Raw genomic sequence first — 17,910 nt, 5'->3', positions numbered from 1 at the left:
TAATCCTGCGGTTACCAAACCGGAACCCCTCAACGCCTTGACTGCGCTTAGAAATTCTGTCCATAAAAGTTATGAACAGAATCGGTGACAAAGGACAGCCTTGGCGGAGTCCAACCCTCATTGGAGATGTGTTCGAATTACTGCCGGCAATGCGGACCAAGCTCTGGCACTGATCGTACAGGGAGGGGACCGCCATAATAAGACAGTCCGATACCCCATACTCTCTGAGCACTCCCCACAGGACTTCCCGAGGGACACGGTCGAATGCCTTCTCCAAGTCCACAAAGCACATGTAGACTGGTTGGGCAAACTCCCATGCACCCTCAAGAACCCTGCCGAGAGTATAGAGCTGGTCCACAGTTCCACGACCAGGACGAAAACCAGACTGTTCCTCCTGAATCCGAGGTTCGACTATCCGGCGTAGCCTCCTCTCCAGTACACCTGAATAAACCTTTCCGGGAAGGCTGAGGAGTGTGATCCCACGATAGTTGGAACACACCCTCCGGTCCCCCTTCTTAAAGAGAGGAACCATCACCCCGGTCTGCCAATCCAGAGGTACCGCCCCCGATGTCCACGCGATGCTGCAAAGTTTTTATCTGTGCAGTGAGACCGCATTGCTATATGAATTATATTATACATTTCCATAGTTTAGTTAGCTGAGGTATATAATGTACAGTGTATTTTGTCAACAACTTCATATGTGTAACGTATTTGTTGTGCTGGGCAATCATAAAACGGCTGCGAAAGACCCCTATGTGAGGCTCCTGTTCTCCGGCTTCCTGGTGGTAGAGGGCGCTAGTGATCCCAGAGATCATTCTTGCACTACTCGGCTAGGCTTGGGACATCTGAAGCCGGTATGTTTTAAAGTTGTCGTTTGCCTGCATATCGTAAAAACAACCGTCCAACAATTTACAACTAATTGTAAACTTATAGGTGCCGACCATCAGGGCCGAGTTGCGACGAAAGAGTGTGTCGATGTTGAGATATTAAGCCGAGTTGGTAAGTGAATTTGTTTGCTAATAGTAGCTACCAGCCGTACCCATGTATTTTCTATGGGCGGTTAGCATCGGGTTTTAATCCCGTTTCCTCCAATGTTTCTGATCCGATTGAATTTATATTTATGTCGAGTCTTTATTTTGGGTACTTAAATATGGTGACTGAGTATTGTGGCGTTTTAAGGCCATCTGCATTTTTTTATGCTCCAGTAATAACAATGAATGAACACGGCTGCTGAAGCGCAGTTACACCTGTCATAGTGACAACTTTAAATAATCTACATACATGTGATTATTTAATATTGTTAATGTTAGCAGTATTATCGCTAATAATGATGATAATACGTTTAATTTATTTATACTATACTATACTGGAGACCAGCTGGTGGGTCTCTGCCACACCGGAGTCGGTTTGGAGGGACTGGAGGAGATGCGGATGAGGGGACAGGACTGCGTAGCTAGCACTGAGCGCTGGGACGGAGAGGCTTCGCGGTGTCTTGGCTGGGTGAGCAGGTGTCGGACACCTTAGTCTCCTTGGACGTATCCTCGCTCATCCATGCGGACTGGACACTGGCCAAGAGTTGGTTGACCGAGAGTGGAGTCAGCTCTCTTGGTTGCTTTGATGGGTCTGCTCCTATCTCTGGCTATGCTCTCTCCACCCCAGCGGACGATGGCGTGGAACACCGCAGAGGCCACCACAGTGGATATGTTTCTTTTACTTTTTATTCATAGCTGTATGTAGAATTGGCTGGTTGTATCTGTTGCTTTAATGTCCTTTGTGTTCTTTGATGTTTGATGTTTCCCTCTTACACACATGTGAGAGGGATGTGTTCAATGGCTATGAGTTGTTGTTGTTTTTTTCCCTTGGCCTCAGTCTGGACCCCCTCTCCAGGGCCTAGGCTTAGGCCGATTTTTTAATTTAATTCAATTTTATTTTAATCTTCTATTTTTTTCTCCCATTCCCCCTACTTGTTAACCTGTATCTCATCTTTTTTGTAAGGGGCGCTGGAAGCCGGCAAACCCGTCAGCGATCCTGTTCTGTCTCCCTGTAATGTTTGTCTGATCTTGAATGGGATTGTGCTGAACATTTTAATTTTCCTGAAGGAATAAATAAAGTACATCTAATCTAATCTAATCTACAAGCTAAAGTACCTGCCACATTAAGTTAAAGTACCAATGATTGTCACACACACACTAGGTGTGGTGAAATTTGTCCTCTGCATTTGACCCATCCCCTTGTTCACCCCCTGGGAGGTGAGGGGAGCAGTGAGCAGCAGCGGCCGGGAATAATTTTTAGTGATTTAACCCCCAATTCCAACCCTTGATGCTGAGTGCCAAGCAGGGAAGAATGCTGGTATGAGCTTTTAAACATAACCCGTTAACTGCTGCCAATTAAATGGTGAATAAGATACTCTATAGGGTTCATATGTTTATAAATCTGACGGTGATGAAGTCAATGCCTCACCAGCCATGAACCTCACCGCACGTCACTGAGTTCAACATAGTTGTCGCGATTAGCAGAGCTCCTACTCTCATCATTTCCACAAAATGCGAGCTGCTGTTTGTGCAGGAAGCAGGTCGCAGTGATGACATCTTTTAAAATCTCTCGGTTCTCTTTTACCTGCGCATTGTGGACACTGATGTTGTTCATCCACTGTTCATCCAAAGCCAAGTCTATCATCATCATCCCAAAAGTTTTAAGCGCAATCTATCTTTGAATATGAGCAGCCGACCGCTCATGTTTGTTGAGGCTTCTTTGCAAACTCTTTAGGTCAGAAAATCCCATTTGAGTCCACACAGTTCCACAGGTTGAAAAAGAAGGCAAAGAAAGGAGAAAAGGCAGATTCTTGCAGAACATCCACAAAGCCAGTCTTTTCACGTATACCACTCTGTTTGGAAAGAGCGAGTAACTTTCCGTCCTGCAGATTGAAACAAACCATTCAGCTCCGGCGTTGGTCTTCCTTTAGTAATTATCTCCTGCTTCGCTTGAAAGTCCATTTTAGAAAACTGTTTAAGTGCGAAAATGTAGTCATCCATGTTGAAAGTCGGGGTGCACGAGGCGGAAAAAATAAGCCGCTGCGGCCACCGTATATCTGGGATCATGAGCGCCCCCCCCCCCCCCATCGTGAGGCACGAGAACTGTTTGCCTCCCCTCAGACTTTTTTCTCTGCCGTTTTGATGGCTCAACCAACACACACAACATGTTACTCGCTGCGGCACTTGACTCGCTTACGCCACCGTGAGCGCCCCTATCGTGAGGCACGAGAACTGTTTGCCTCACCTCAGACTTTTTTCTCTACCGTTTTGAACACTCAGCAACACACCAGACAAGAACGCGCTTTTAAAGAAAAAATAATCCAAATTGGTGAAGCTAAATGAAAATTAAAAACTAACAATTACAACTTTTTTATCATTATATTTTTTATTTCTTTGCATGATCACAGGTGAGGCACTGCCTCCCCTGACCGCACGTCACTGGTTAAAATCCCGGCCGAGTCATACCGAAGACTATAAAAATGGGACCCATTATCTCCCTGCTTGGCACTCAGCATCAAGGCTTGGAATTGGGGGTTAAATCACCAAAAATTATTCCAGGGCGCGGCCAAAGCTGCTGCCCACTGCTCCCCTCACCTCCCAGGGCGTGATCAAGGGTGATGGGTCAAATGCAGAGAATATTTTCGCCACACCTAGTGTGTGTGTGACAATCATTGGTACTTTTATTATTATTATTATCCGACTGCTCAGAGCTAAGCCTTCACACTAATGCAAAGGCGTGTCATAAAAAGATGTTTCTTTGTACGTACAAATGGGCTCCTTTGAATTATTATGGCAACTAAAAGCACAGAATGTCATTGCTCATCTTTTCTTAGAATTCAAAAGAAGAACGAGATGTGCAGATTGTTGAGGACGGCTACATTTTATGGAGTTTAAATTAGACGCAAAATACTTCAATACAAAAATGAGAAATGGACATGTATGCGATTTGGATAATGCCCTGGCATCTTGGGAAGACCAAAGTACTAAGAGTCTAATCAGAGTGCTCTCACAGCCACTGGAATGTAAATTACAAAACCCAAAACCAGTGAGGTTGAATACATCCATCCATCCATCATCTTCCGCTTATCCGAGGTCGGGTCGCGGGGGCAGCAGCCTAAGCAGGGAAGCCCAGACTTCCCTATCTCCAGCCACTTCGTCTAGCTCTTCCCGGGGGATCCCGAGGCGTTCCCAGGCCAGCCGGGAGACAGAGTCTTCCCAACGTGTCCTGGGTCTTCCCCGTGGCCTCCTACCAGCTGGACGTGCCCTAAACACATCCCTAAGGAGGCGTTCGGGTGGCATCCTGACCAGATGCCCGAACCACCTCATCTGGCTCCTCTCCATGTGGAGGAGCAGCGGCTTTACTTTGAGTTCCTCCCGGATGGCAGAGCTTCTCACCCTATCTCTAAGGGAGAGGAGGAAACTCATTTGGGCCGCTTGTACCCGTGATCTTATCCTTTCGTCATGACCCAAAGCTCATGACCATAGGTGAGGATGGGAACGTAGATCGACCGGTAAATTGAGAGCTATGCCTTCCGGCTCAGCTCCTTCTTCACCACAACGGATCGGTACAACGTCCGCATTACTGAAGACGCCGCACCGATCCGCTTGTCGATCTCACGATCCACTCTTCCCTCACTCGTGAACAAGACTCCTAGGTACTTGAACTCCTCCACTTGGGGCAGGGTCTCCTCCCCAACCCGGAGATGGCATTCCACCCTTTTCCGGGCGAGAACCATGGACTCGGACTTGGAGGTGCTGATTCTCATTCCGGTCGCTTCACACTCGGCTGCGAACCGATCCAGCGAGAGCTGAAGATCCCGGTCAGATGAAGCCATCAGGACCACATCATCTGCAAAAAGCAGAGACCTAATCCTGCGGTTACCAAACCGGAACCCCTCAACGCCTTGACTGCGCTTAGAAATTCTGTCCATAAAAGTTATGAACAGAATCGGTGACAAAGGACAGCCTTGGCGGAGTCCAACCCTCATTGGAAATGTGTTCGAATTACTGCCGGCAATGCGGACCAAGCTCTGGCACTGATCGTACAGGGAGCGGACCGCCACAATAAGACAGTCCGATACCCCATACTCTCTGAGCACTCCCCACAGGACTTCCCGAGGGACACGGTCGAATGCCTTCTCCAAGTCCACAAAGCACATGTAGACTGGTTGGGCAAACTCCCATGCACCCTCAAGAACCCTGCCAAGAGTATAGAGCTGGTCCACAGTTCCACGACCAGGACGAAAACCAGACTGTTCCTCCTGAATCCGAGGTTCGACTATCCAGCGTAGCCTCCTCTCCAGTACACCTGAATAAACCTTACCGGGAAGGCTGAGGAGTGTGATCCCACGATAGTTGGAACACACCCTCCGGTCCCCCTACTTAAAGAGAGGAACCATCACCCCGGTCTGCCAATCCAGAGGTACCGCCCCCGATGTCCACGCGATGCTGCAAAGTCTTTATCTGTGCAGTGAGACCGCATTGCTATATGAATTATATTATACATTTCCATAGTTTAGTTAGCTGAGGTATATAATGTACAGTGTATTTTGTCAACAACTTCATATGTGTAACGTATTTGTTGTGCTGGGCAATCATAAAACGGCTGCGAAAGACCCCTATGTGAGGTTCCTGTTCTCCGGCTTCCTGGTGGTAGAGGGCGCTATTGATCCCAGAGATCATTCTTGCACTACTCGGCGAGGCTTGGGACATCTGAAGCCGGTATGTTTTAAAGTTGTCGTTTGCCTGCATATCGTAAAAACAACCGTCCAACATTTTACAACTAATTGTAAACTTATAGGTGCCGACCATCAGGGCCGAGTTGCGACGAAAGAGTGTGTCGATGTTGAGATATTAAGCCGAGTTGGTAAGTGAATTTGTTTGCTAATAGTAGCTACCAGCCGTACCCATGTATTTTCTATGGGCGGTTAGCATCGGGTTTTAATCCCGTTTCCTCCGATGTTTCTGATCCGATTGAATTTATATTTATGTCGAGTCTTTATTTTGGGTACTTAAATATGGTGACTGAGTATTGTGGCGTTTTAAGGCCATCTGCATTTTTTTATGCTCCAGTAATAACAATGAATGAACACGGCTGCTGAAGCGCAGTTACACCTGTCATAGTGACAACTTTAAATAATCTACATACATGTGATTATTTAATATTGTTAATGTTAGCAGTATTATCGCTAATAATGATGATAATACGTTTAATTTATTCATACTATACTATACTGGAGACCAGCTGGTGGGTCTCTGCCACACCGGAGTCGGTTTGGAGGGACTGGAGGAGATGCGGATGAGGGGACAGGACTGCGTAGCTAGCACTGAGCGCTGGGACGGAGAGGCTTCGCGGTGTCTTGGCTGGGTGAGCAGGTGTCAGACACCTTAGTCTCCTTGGACGTATCCTCTCTCATCCATGCGGACTGGACACTGGCCAAGAGTTGGTTGACCGAGAGTGGAGTCAGCTCTCTTGGTTGCTTTGATGGGTCTGCTCCTATCTCTGGCTATGCTCTCTCCACCCCAGCGGACGATGGTGTGGAACACCGCAGAGGCCACCACAGTGGATATGTTTCTTTTACTTTTTATTCATAGCTGTATGTAGAATTGGCTGGTTGTATCTGCTGCTTTAATGTCCTTTGTGTTCTTTGATGTTTGATGTTTTCAATGGCTATGAGTTGTTGTTGTTTTTTTCCCTTGGCCTCAGTCTGGACCCCCTCTCCAGGGCCTAGGCTTAGGCCGATTTTTTAATTTTATTTTATTTTATTTTAATCTTCTATTTTTTTCTCCCATTCCCCCTACTTGTTAACCTGTATCTCATCTTTTTTGTATGGGGCGCTGGAAGCCGGCAAACCCGTCAGCGATCCTGTTCTGTCTCCCTGTAATGTTTGTCTGATCTTGAATGGGATTGTGCTGAACATTTTAATTTTCCTGAAGGAATAAATAAAGTACATCTAATCTAATCTAATCTACAAGCTAAAGTACCTGCCACATTAAGTTAAAGTACCAATGATTGTCACACACACACTAGGTGTGGTGAAATTTGTCCTCTGCATTTGACCCATCCCCTTGTTCACCCCCTGGGAGGTGAGGGGAGCAGTGAGCAGCAGCGGCCGGGAATAATTTTTAGTGATTTAACCCCCAATTCCAACCCTTGATGCTGAGTGCCAAGCAGGGAAGAATGCTGGTATGAGCTTTTAAACATAACCCGTTAACTGCTGCCAATTAAATGGTGAATAAGATACTCTATAGGGTTCATATGTTTATAAATCTGACGGTGATGAAGTCAATGCCTCACCAGCCATGAACCTCACCGCACGTCACTGAGTTCAACATAGTTGTCGCGATTAGCAGAGCTCCGACTCTCATCATTTCCACAAAATGCGAGCTGCTGTTTGGCGAGGAAGCAGGTCGCAGTGATGACATCTTTTAAAATCTCTCGGTTCTCTTTTACCTGCGCATTGTGGACACTGATGTTGTTCATCCGCTGTTCATCCAAAGCCAAGTCTATCATCATCATCCCAAAAGTTTTAAGCGCAATCTATCTTTGAATATGAGCAGCCGACCGCTCATGTTTGTTGAGGCTTCTTTGCAAACTCTTTAGGTCAGAAAATCCCATTTGAGTCCACACAGTTCCACAGGTTGAAAAAGAAGGCAAAGAAAGGAGAAAAGGCAGATTCTTGCAGAACATCCACAAAGCCAGTCTTTTCACGTATACCACTCTGTTTGGAAAGAGCGAGTAACTTTCCGTCCTGCAGATTGAAACAAACCATTCAGCTCCGGCGTTGGTCTTCCTTTAGTAATTATCTCCTGCTTCGCTTGAAAGTCCATTTTAGAAAACTGTTTGAGTGCGAAAATGTAGTCATCCATGTTGAAAGTCGGGGTGCACGAGACGGAAAAAATAAGCCGCTGCGGCCACCGTATATCTGGGATCATGAGCGCCCCCCCCCCATCGTGAGGCACGAGAACTGTTTGCCTCCCCTCAGACTTTTTTCTCTGCCGTTTTGATGGCTCAACCAACACACACAACATGTTACTCGCTGCGGCACTTGACTCGCTTACGCCACCGTGAGCGCCCCTATCGTGAGGCACGAGAACTGTTTGCCTCACCTCAGACTTTTTTCTCTACCGTTTTGAACACTCAGCAACACACCAGACAAGAACGCGCTTTTAAAGAAAAAATAATCCAAATTGGTGAAGCTAAATGAAAATTAAAAACTAACAATTACAACTTTTTTTATCATTATATATTTTATTTCTTTGCATGATCACAGGTGAGGCACTGCCTCCCCTGACCGCACGTCACTGGTTAAAATCCCGGCCGAGTCATACCGAAGACTATAAAAATGGGACCCATTATCTCCCTGCTTGGCACTCAGCATCAAGGCTTGGAATTGGGGGTTAAATCACCAAAAATGATTCCAGGGCGCGGCCAAAGCTGCTGCCCACTGCTCCCCTCACCTCCCAGGGCGTGATCAAGGGTGATGGGTCAAATGCAGAGAATATTTTCGCCACACCTAGTGTGTGTGTGACAATCATTGGTACTTTTATTATTATTATTATCCGACTGCTCAGAGCTAAGCCTTCACACTAATGCAAAGGCGTGTCATAAAAAGATGTTTCTTTGTACGTACAAATGGGCTCCTTTGAATTATTATGGCAACTAAAAGCACAGAATGTCATTGCTCATCTTTTCTTAGAATTCAAAAGAAGAACGAGATGTGCAGATTGTTGAGGACGGCTACATTTTATGGAGTTTAAATTAGACGCAAAATACTTCAATACAAAAATGAGAAATGGACATGTATGCGATTTGGATAATGCCCTGGCATCTTGGGAAGACCAAAGTACTAAGAGTCTAATCAGAGTGCTCTCACAGCTACTGGAATGTAAATTACAAAACCCAAAACCAGTGAGGTTGAATACATCCATCCATCCATCATCTTCCGCTTATCCGAGGTCGGGTCGCGGGGGCAGCAGCCTAAGCAGGGAAGCCCAGACTTCCCTCTCCCCAGCCACTTCGTCTAGCTCTTCCCGGGGGATCCCGAGGCGTTCCCAGGCCAGCCGGGAGACATAGTCTTCCCAACGTGTCCTGGGTCTTCCCCGTGGCCTCCTACCAGCTGGACGTGCCCTAAACACCTCCCTAAGGAGGCGTTCGGGTGGCATCCTGACCAGATGCCCGAACCACCTCATCTGGCTCCTCTCCATGTGGAGGAGCAGCGGCTTTACTTTGAGTTCCTCCCGGATGGCAGAGCTTCTCATAAGGGAGAGGATGAAACTCATTTGGGCCGCTTGTACCCGTGATCTTATCCTTTCGGTCATGACCCAAAGCTCATGACCATAGGTGAGGATGGGAACGTAGATCGACCGGTAAATTGAGAGCTTTGCCTTCCGGCTCAGCTCCTTCTTCACCACAACGGATCGATACAACGTCCGCATTACTGAAGACGCCGCACCGATCCGCCTGTCGATCTCACCATCCACTCTTCCCCCACTCGTGAACAAGACTCCTAGGTACTTGAACTCCTCCACTTGGGGCAGGGTCTCCTCCCCAACCCGGAGATGGCATTCCACCCTTTTCCGGGCGAGAACCATGGACTCGGACTTGGAGGTGCTGATTCTCATTCCGGTCGCTTCACACTCGGCTGCAAACCGATCCAGTGAGAGCTGAAGATCCCGGCCAGATGAAGCCATCAGGACTACATCATCTGCATAAAAGCAGAGACCTGTTCATAACTTTTATGGACAAAATTTCTAGGCGCAGCCAAGGCGTTGAGGGGTTCTGGTTTGGTGGCCACGGGATTAGGTTGAATACAATGATTTGGTAATCCTTTTCAACCTGTATTCAATTGAATAGACTGCAAAGACAATATATTTAACGTTCGAACTGGAAAACTAATTTTTTGCAAATATTAGCTCATTTGGAATTTGATGCCTGCAACATGTTTCAAAACAGCTGGTACAAGTGGCAAAAAAGATTGACAAAGTTGAGGAATGCTCATCAAACCCTTATTTGGAACATCCCACAGGTGAACAGGCTAATTGGGAACAGGTGGGTGCCATGATTGGGTATAAAAGCAGCTCCCATGAAATGCTCAGTCAGTAACAAACAAGGATGGGGCGAGGGTCACCACTTTGTGAACAAATGCGTGAGAAAATTGTCAAACAGTTTAAGAATAACATTTCTCAACGAGAAATTACAAGGAATTTAGGTATTTCCCCATCTAGTCCGTAACATCATCGAAAGTTTCAGAGAATCTGAAGAAATGACTGCAAGTTGGCAGCTAAGCCCATGACCTTTTATCCCTTAGGCGGTACTGTATCAAAAAGCGACATCAATGTGTAAAGGATATCACCACATGGGCTCAGGAACACTTCAGAAAACCACTTTCAGTAACTACAGTTTGTCGCTACATCTGTAGGTGCAATTTAAAACTATACTATGCAAAGCCAAAACCATTTATCAACAACACCCAGAAACTCCGGCGGCTTCGCTGGGCCCGAACTCATCTAAGATGGACTGATGTAAAGTGGAAAAGTGTTCTGTGGTCGGATGAGTCCACATATTAAATGAATTTTGGAAACTGTGGAAGTCGTGTCCTCTGGAACAAAGAGGAAAAGAGCCATCCGGATTGTTATAGGTGCAAAGTTCAAAAACCAGCATCTGTGATTTTATGGGGGTGTATTAATGGCCAAGGCATGGGTAACTTACACATCTGTGAAGGCATCATTAATGTTGAAAGGTACATACAGGTTACGGAGCAACATATGTTGCCATCCAAGCAACGTTATCATGGACGCCCCTGCTTATTTCAGCAACGTAAATTAGTATGGCACAGTGAATCGTCAGAAGTAATGTTTTTTGAGGGTTGAACAATTTTAAATGTGGGCAATATTTTTCTCTCAGGTTGCATAAAGTTATGCTGATTGAACATCTGTTATTTGTAAATAATTCACATGTCACATGTTTTGCTTTTTCTTTAACTCTTAAACTGCACTTAATTGTCATGCGTTATGTAATGCAAGACATCAATAAGCACTGAAGGAACTGACATGAAGATTTTGCTTTTTCTTTGACCTTTTTCATTGCATATTGTAATAACAGGAAGCATTTACGAAAATATTAACATCGTAAGGAAAAAAATGTATGAAAGTAAGCAGTCTTGCAGACTTTTTTTTTTTGTTGAGTTTTTCACAATCTCTCTGTGAGACAAGAACACACATATATTTATCTTTTGAGTATTCCAAATCGCAGAAAAAAAAACACAAGCAAGAGGTGTTTAGCAATGTAGCTAATAGGAGTCATCTATTTCACCTGTAAAGCCCTCAAATAAAACATGCAAAAAAACAGCAATAATACTCCATTTACATGCAATGACCTTCTTATTAACCAAGTTTTAACGACCTGTACTGGCTCACCTGCACTTAAGATGTGACTTTAAGGTTTTACTACTTACGTATAAAATACTACACGGTCTAGCTCCATCCTATCTTGCCGATTGTATTGTACCATATGTCCCGGCAAGAAATCTGCGTTCAAAGGACTCCGGCTTATTAGTGATTCCCAAAGCCCAAAAAAAGTCTGCGGGCTATAGAGCGTTTTCATTTCGGGCTCCAATACTCTGGAATGCCCTCCCGGTAACAGTTCGAGATGCCACCTCAGTAGAAGCATTTAAGTCTCACCTTAAAACTCATTTGTATACTCTAGCCTTTAAATAGACTCCCTTTTTAGACCAGTTGATCTGCCGCTTCTTTTCTTTTTCTCCTATGTCCCACTCTCCCTTGTGGAGGGGGTCCGGTCCGATCCGGTGGCCATGTACTGCTCGCCTGTGTATCCGCTGTGGACATCTCTGCGCTGCTGATCCGCCTCCGCTTGGGATGGTTTCCTGCTGGCTCCGCTGTGAACGGGACTCTCGCTGCTGTGTTGGATCCGCTTTGGACTGGACTCTTGCGACTGTGTTGGATCCATTATGGATTGAACTTTCACAGTATCATGTTAGACCCGCTCGACATCCATTGCTTTCCTCCTCTCCAAGGTTCTCATAGTCATCATTGTCACCGACGTCCCACTTGGTGTGAGTTTTCCTTGCCCTTATGTGGGCCTACCGAGGATGTCGTAGTGGTTTGTGCAGCCCTTTGAGACACTAGTGATTTAGGGCTATATAAGTAAACATTGATTGATTGATTGTTGACTTGTACAGCTTTTTGTCTCAAGTCAATCATTCCAAATTTAAACTCACTAAATGATTTTAATTCCAAACACCTCCACAATAACCGGAGCTGCCTTTGACTAACGATTGTATCAGATGCGAAGATTTTATACCCATAGTCAACAATGAGTGGAGTATGAGTAAATCCTATTTGGGACTATTTACAACTCAAAAAAAAAAAAGTTAAAACACGAGAATGTTTGTGTTACATTTTGCTGCAGGGTTGTAAACCAAAACAATTCAACACAATGTTGCAACGAGTCACGTCTAGATGACAATGCATTGCTGGGTGAAAACGATGTAATTCACACATATACCACATGTACAGTACAGGCCAAACGTTTGGACACACCTTTTTTTTTTTCATAACTTTTTACATCGTACATTGTCACTGAAGGCATCACAACTATGAATGAACACATGCGGGGTTATGTACTGAACCAAAAAGGATGAAATAACTGAAAACATGTTTTATATTCTAGTTTCTTCAAAATAGCCACCCTTTGTTCCGATTACTGCTTTGCACACTCTTGGCATTCTCTCAATGAGCTTCAAGAGGTATTCACCTGAAATGGTGTTCACTTCACAGGTGTGCCTTATCAGGAATTTATTGCTTTATCATTGTAGTTGGGACCGTGGTGTGAATAAGAAGGTGTGTCCAAACTTTTGGCCTCTACTGTACATATAGCCCTATGAGCAGATGCAGTCAGAACCATCACCACCTGGTATTAATCAGGTAGCGAGCGTTTTAATGAAAATGAACTTTCATCCACTAAAATGTGCCTGATTCTCCAGCTTCAATCCATCCATCCATCCATTTTCTACCGCTTATTCCCTTTTGGGGTCGAGGGGGGCGCTGGCGCCTATCCCAGCTACAATCGGGCGGAAGGCGGGGTACACCCTGGACAAGTCGCCACCTCATCGCAGGGCCAACACAGATAGACAGACAACATTCACACTCACATTCACACACTAGGGACCATTTAGTGTTGCCAATCAACCTACCCCCAGGTGCATGTCTTTGGAGGTGGGAGGGGCCTATCCCCAGGTGCATGTCTTTGGAAATGGGAGGGGCCTATCCCCAGGTGCATGTCTTTGGAAGTGGGAGGGGCCTATCCCCAGGTCCATGTCTTTGGAGGTGGGAGGGGCCTATCCCCAGGTGCATGTCTTTGGAAGTGGGAGGGGCCTATCCCCAGGTGCATGTCTTTGGAGGTGGGAGGGGCCTATCCCCAGGTGCATGTCTTTGGAAATGGGAGGGGCCTATCCCCAGGTGCATGTCTTTGGAAGTGGGAGGGGCCTATCCCCAGGTCCATGTCTTTGGAGGTGGGAGGGGCCTATCCCCAGGTGCATGTCTTTGGAAGTGGGAGGGGCCTATCCCCAGGTGCATGTCTTTGGAGGTGGGAGGGGCCTATCCCCAGGTGCATGTCTTTGGAGGTGGGAGGGGCCTATCCCCAGGTGCATGTCTTTGGAGGTGGGAGGGGCCTATCCCCAGGTTCATGTCTTTGGAGGTGGGAGGGGCCTATCCCCAGGTGCATGTCTTTGGAAATGGGAGGGGCCTATCCCCAGGTGCATGTCTTTGGAGGTGGGAGGGGCCTATCCCCAGATGCATGTCTTTGGAGGTGGGAGGGGCCTATCCCCAGGTGCATGTCTTTGGAGGTGGGAGGGGCCTATCCCCAAGTGCATGTCTTTGGAGGTGGGAGGAAGCCGGAGTACCCGGAGGGAACCCACGCATTCACGGGGAGAACATGCAAACTCCACACAGAAAGATCCCGAGCCTGGATTTGAACCCAGGACTGCAGGGCTTTCGTATTGTGAGGCAGACGCACTAACCCCTCTGCCACCGTGAAGCCGTATTCTATTTTTATTTGTTGTTATTTATACTTTCTGAATAAATCATGTGATAATGTTCATCAGTCAACACTTTGGTGTTCATTTTCAATCTCATCATGATTTGAAAATTATATCAAAATCAAATTACAGGATGTTATTTATGTAGTTTGCTCATTTTCTTCGACTGATGTACTAACATGTGGTTTATCTTTTTTACATATGGAGCATCATCTGCAAAGATACAAATAATTGCTATTGGACACATTTAGAACAGCGGTTTCTTTCATTCAAAAATTTCAACTAATTTTTATACCGAGCAAACTCATCCCGCGGGCCGTATGTTTGACACCCCTGTCTTAAAGGCTAAATGTTTGGGCACCCCGATGTAAAGGAAGTAAAAGTCGTGACAAGGCTTCCGTAGGTGAACGTGAGGAAAGATCATTACTATTGCCAGTGAGGGTGTCCTCCTGTCTCAGCAAAGCTCCACCTTGTCGGCGGCGCGTGCCCGGTCCAATTTCTGGTGAGTCCCACCACGATCGACGGTGGGATCGGCCTACCTCCCACAGGTATATCCAACAATTTTGAAGAGTCGGATTAGTTCAGTGTTCTAAGACAGTGGTTCTCAACCTTTTTTCAGTGATGTAGCCCCTGTGAACATGTTTTTAATTCAAGTACCCCCTAATCAGAGCAAAGCATTTTTGGTTGGAAAAAAGAGATAAGGAAGTAAAATAAAGCACGATGTCATCAGTTTCTGATTTATTAAATTGTATAATTTATTGTAGTGGTCTTTCTTGAACTATTTGGAAAAAAGATATACAAATAACTAAAAACTTGAAAAAAAAAAACAAGTGATTCAATTCTAAATGTAGATTTCTACACACAGAAGTAATCATCAACTTAAAGTGCCCTCTTTGGGGATTGTAATAGAGATCCATCTGGATTCATGAATCTATCCATCCATCCATTCATCTTCTTCCTCTTATCCGAGGTCGGGTCGCGGGGGCAACAACCTAAGCAGGGAAATCCAGACTTCCCTCTCCCCAGCCACTTCGTCTAGCTCTTCCCGGGGGATCCCGAGGCGTTCCCAGGCCAGCCGGGAGACATAGTCTTCCCAACGTGTCCTGGGTCTTCCCCGTGGCCTCCTACCGGTTGGACGTGCCCTTAACACCTCCCTAGGGAGGCGTTCGGGTGGCAGCCTGACCAGATGCCCGAACCACCTCATCTGGCTCCTCTCGATGTGAAGGAGCAGCGGCTTTACTTTGAGTTCCTCCCGGATGGCAGAGCTTCTCACCCTATCTCTAAGGGAGAGCCCCGCCACACGGCGGAGGAAACTCATTTGGGCCGCTTGTACCCGTGATCTTATCCTTTCGGTCATGACCCAAAGCTCATGACCATAGGTGAGGATGGGAACGTAGATCGACCGGTAAATTGAGAGCTTTGCCTTCCGGCTCAGCTCCTTCTTCACCACAACGGATCGGTACAATGTCCGCATTACTGAAGACGCCGCACCGATCCGCCTGTCGATCTCACCATCCACTCTTCCCCCACTCGTGAACAAGACTCCTAGGTACTTGAACTCCTCCACTTGGGGCAGGGTCTCCTCCCCAACCCGGAGATGGCATTCCACCCTTTTCCGGGCGAGAACCATGGACTCGGACTTGGAGGTGCTGATAATCATTCCGGTCGCTTCACACTCGGCTGCGAACCGATCCAGTGAGAGCTGAAGATCCCGGTCAGATGAAGCCATCAGGACCACATCATCTGCAAAAAGCAGAGACCCAATCCTGCGGTCACCAAACCGGAACCCCTCAACGCCTTGACTGCGCCTAGAAATTCTGTCCATAAAAGTTATGAACAGAATCGGTGACAAAAGACAGCCTTGGCGGAGTCCAACCCTCACTGGAAATGTGTTCGACTTACTGCCAGCAATGCGGACCAAGCTCTGACACTGATCATACAGGGAGGGGACTGCCACAATAAGACAGTCCGATACCCCATACTCTCTGAGCACTCCCCACAGGACTTCCCGAGGGACACGGTCGAATGCCTTCTCCAAGTCCACAAAGCACATGTAGACTGGAATCTAATTCCAAACATTTCTTCACAAAAAAAGAAATCTTTAACATCAATATTTAGGGAACATGTCCACAAAAAATCTGGCTGTCAAAACTGAATATTGTCAAGCTCGGGCTGTGGATGTTTGTGCTTCCTCGATGCAAGGATGATGTGGGACGAGTCAGGCGTGAATTCAGGTACATGATTTATTAAATAAACAAACACTATAATCAAAAATAATCAAACTAAGGGCGCTCACAAGGAGGTATAAAACTTGGCTACAAAATATAAACAGGAAACAAAAACACTTGCTCGATTGGCATGAATGAACTATGAACATACAAAACAAAAATAGCACTGTGGCATAAATACAGAAACTTACTCGGCATGGAACTGTGGGCGAGGACGTGAAGGTTTGGACAGCATGGGTAGGGTGCGTGTGTGAGTGTGAGGATCCCAGGACGAAGACAAGAAAAAGAGTGACTTAAATAGCTGTGATGATTAGCGAAAACAGGTGAGGCTGAGAACAGGGACGTGACAGGTGAAAACTAATGAGGTTGGCATGGAAACAAACAAAAACAGGAAGTGCAAAATGTGACTGATTGTCCAAAATCAAAAACATAACATGACAAAAAGAAACATGATCCATATATGTGACAAATATTGCATTGTTGCATTTCTTTTCACAGTTTATGAACCTACATTCATATTTTGTTGAAGTAATATTCAATAAATATATTTATAAAGGATTTTTGAATTCTTGCTATTTTTAGAATATATTAAAAAAAATCTCACGTACCTCTTGGCATACCTTCAAGTACCCCCATTTGAGAACCACTGTTCTAAGACCAGCAATAGATAATTCATTATAATCAATTAAGTCAACAAAATATTGTTTCAAGACTCTCCATCCATCCATTTACTACCGCTTGTCCCTTTCAGGGTCATGGGGGGTGCTGGAGCCTTTCAATATTTTAATTGTGCTACAAACACATTCCCCCCTTCTTCAGCTAAAACAAGCCCTAGTTTAGATCCAAAACTTGAATGGGATTTACCTCGCCTGTGTATCGGTTGGGGACATCGCTACGCTGCTGATCCGCCTCCGCTTGAGATGGTTTCCTGTGGACGGGACTCTCGCTGCTGTCTTGGATCCGCTTGAACTGAACTCTCGCGGCTGTGTTGGAGCCACTATGGATTGAACTTTCACAGTATCATGTTAGACCCGCTCGACATCCATTGCTTTCGGTCCCCTAGAGGGGGGGGGGGGGGGGGTTGCCCACATCTGAAGTCCTCTCCAAGGTTTCTCATAGTCAGCATTGTCACTGGCGTCCCACTGGATGTGAATTCTCCCTGCCCACTGGGTGTGAGTTTTCCTTGCCCTTTTGTGGGTTCTTCCGAGGATGTTGTAGTCGTAATGATTTGTGCAGTCCTTTGAGACATTTGTGATTTGGGGCTATATAAATAAACACTGATTGATTGATTGACTGCTAATTACGGCAGAAGAAACAAATAAGTTGTGTCTCACCACCAGACTTAGTCAGGCAGACCTAAAGAAAACACAGCAGAGAGGATGTGGTGTTTTCCAATCTACACAACATGAAATTAATGCGGGGTCACATGCACGAACAGAGACTTGGCACTTTAGGGGAACAACAAGCGTCATTTAGAAAAATCCTGGAGCCTGCAGTGAAGCGAGATTTAGTGCAGGATAAATAACTGGCTTGGTTATGGTGGATGATAATTAGCTGTGTGAGTGTGTGATCATTAAAGTGTTAAAGCAGGTC

The sequence above is a fragment of the Nerophis ophidion genome, linkage group LG12 (assembly GCF_033978795.1).
Source record: "Nerophis ophidion isolate RoL-2023_Sa linkage group LG12, RoL_Noph_v1.0, whole genome shotgun sequence".
NCBI classification, from domain to species: Eukaryota; Metazoa; Chordata; class Actinopteri; order Syngnathiformes; family Syngnathidae; genus Nerophis; species Nerophis ophidion.
This window is presented reverse-complemented; position numbering follows the sequence as displayed.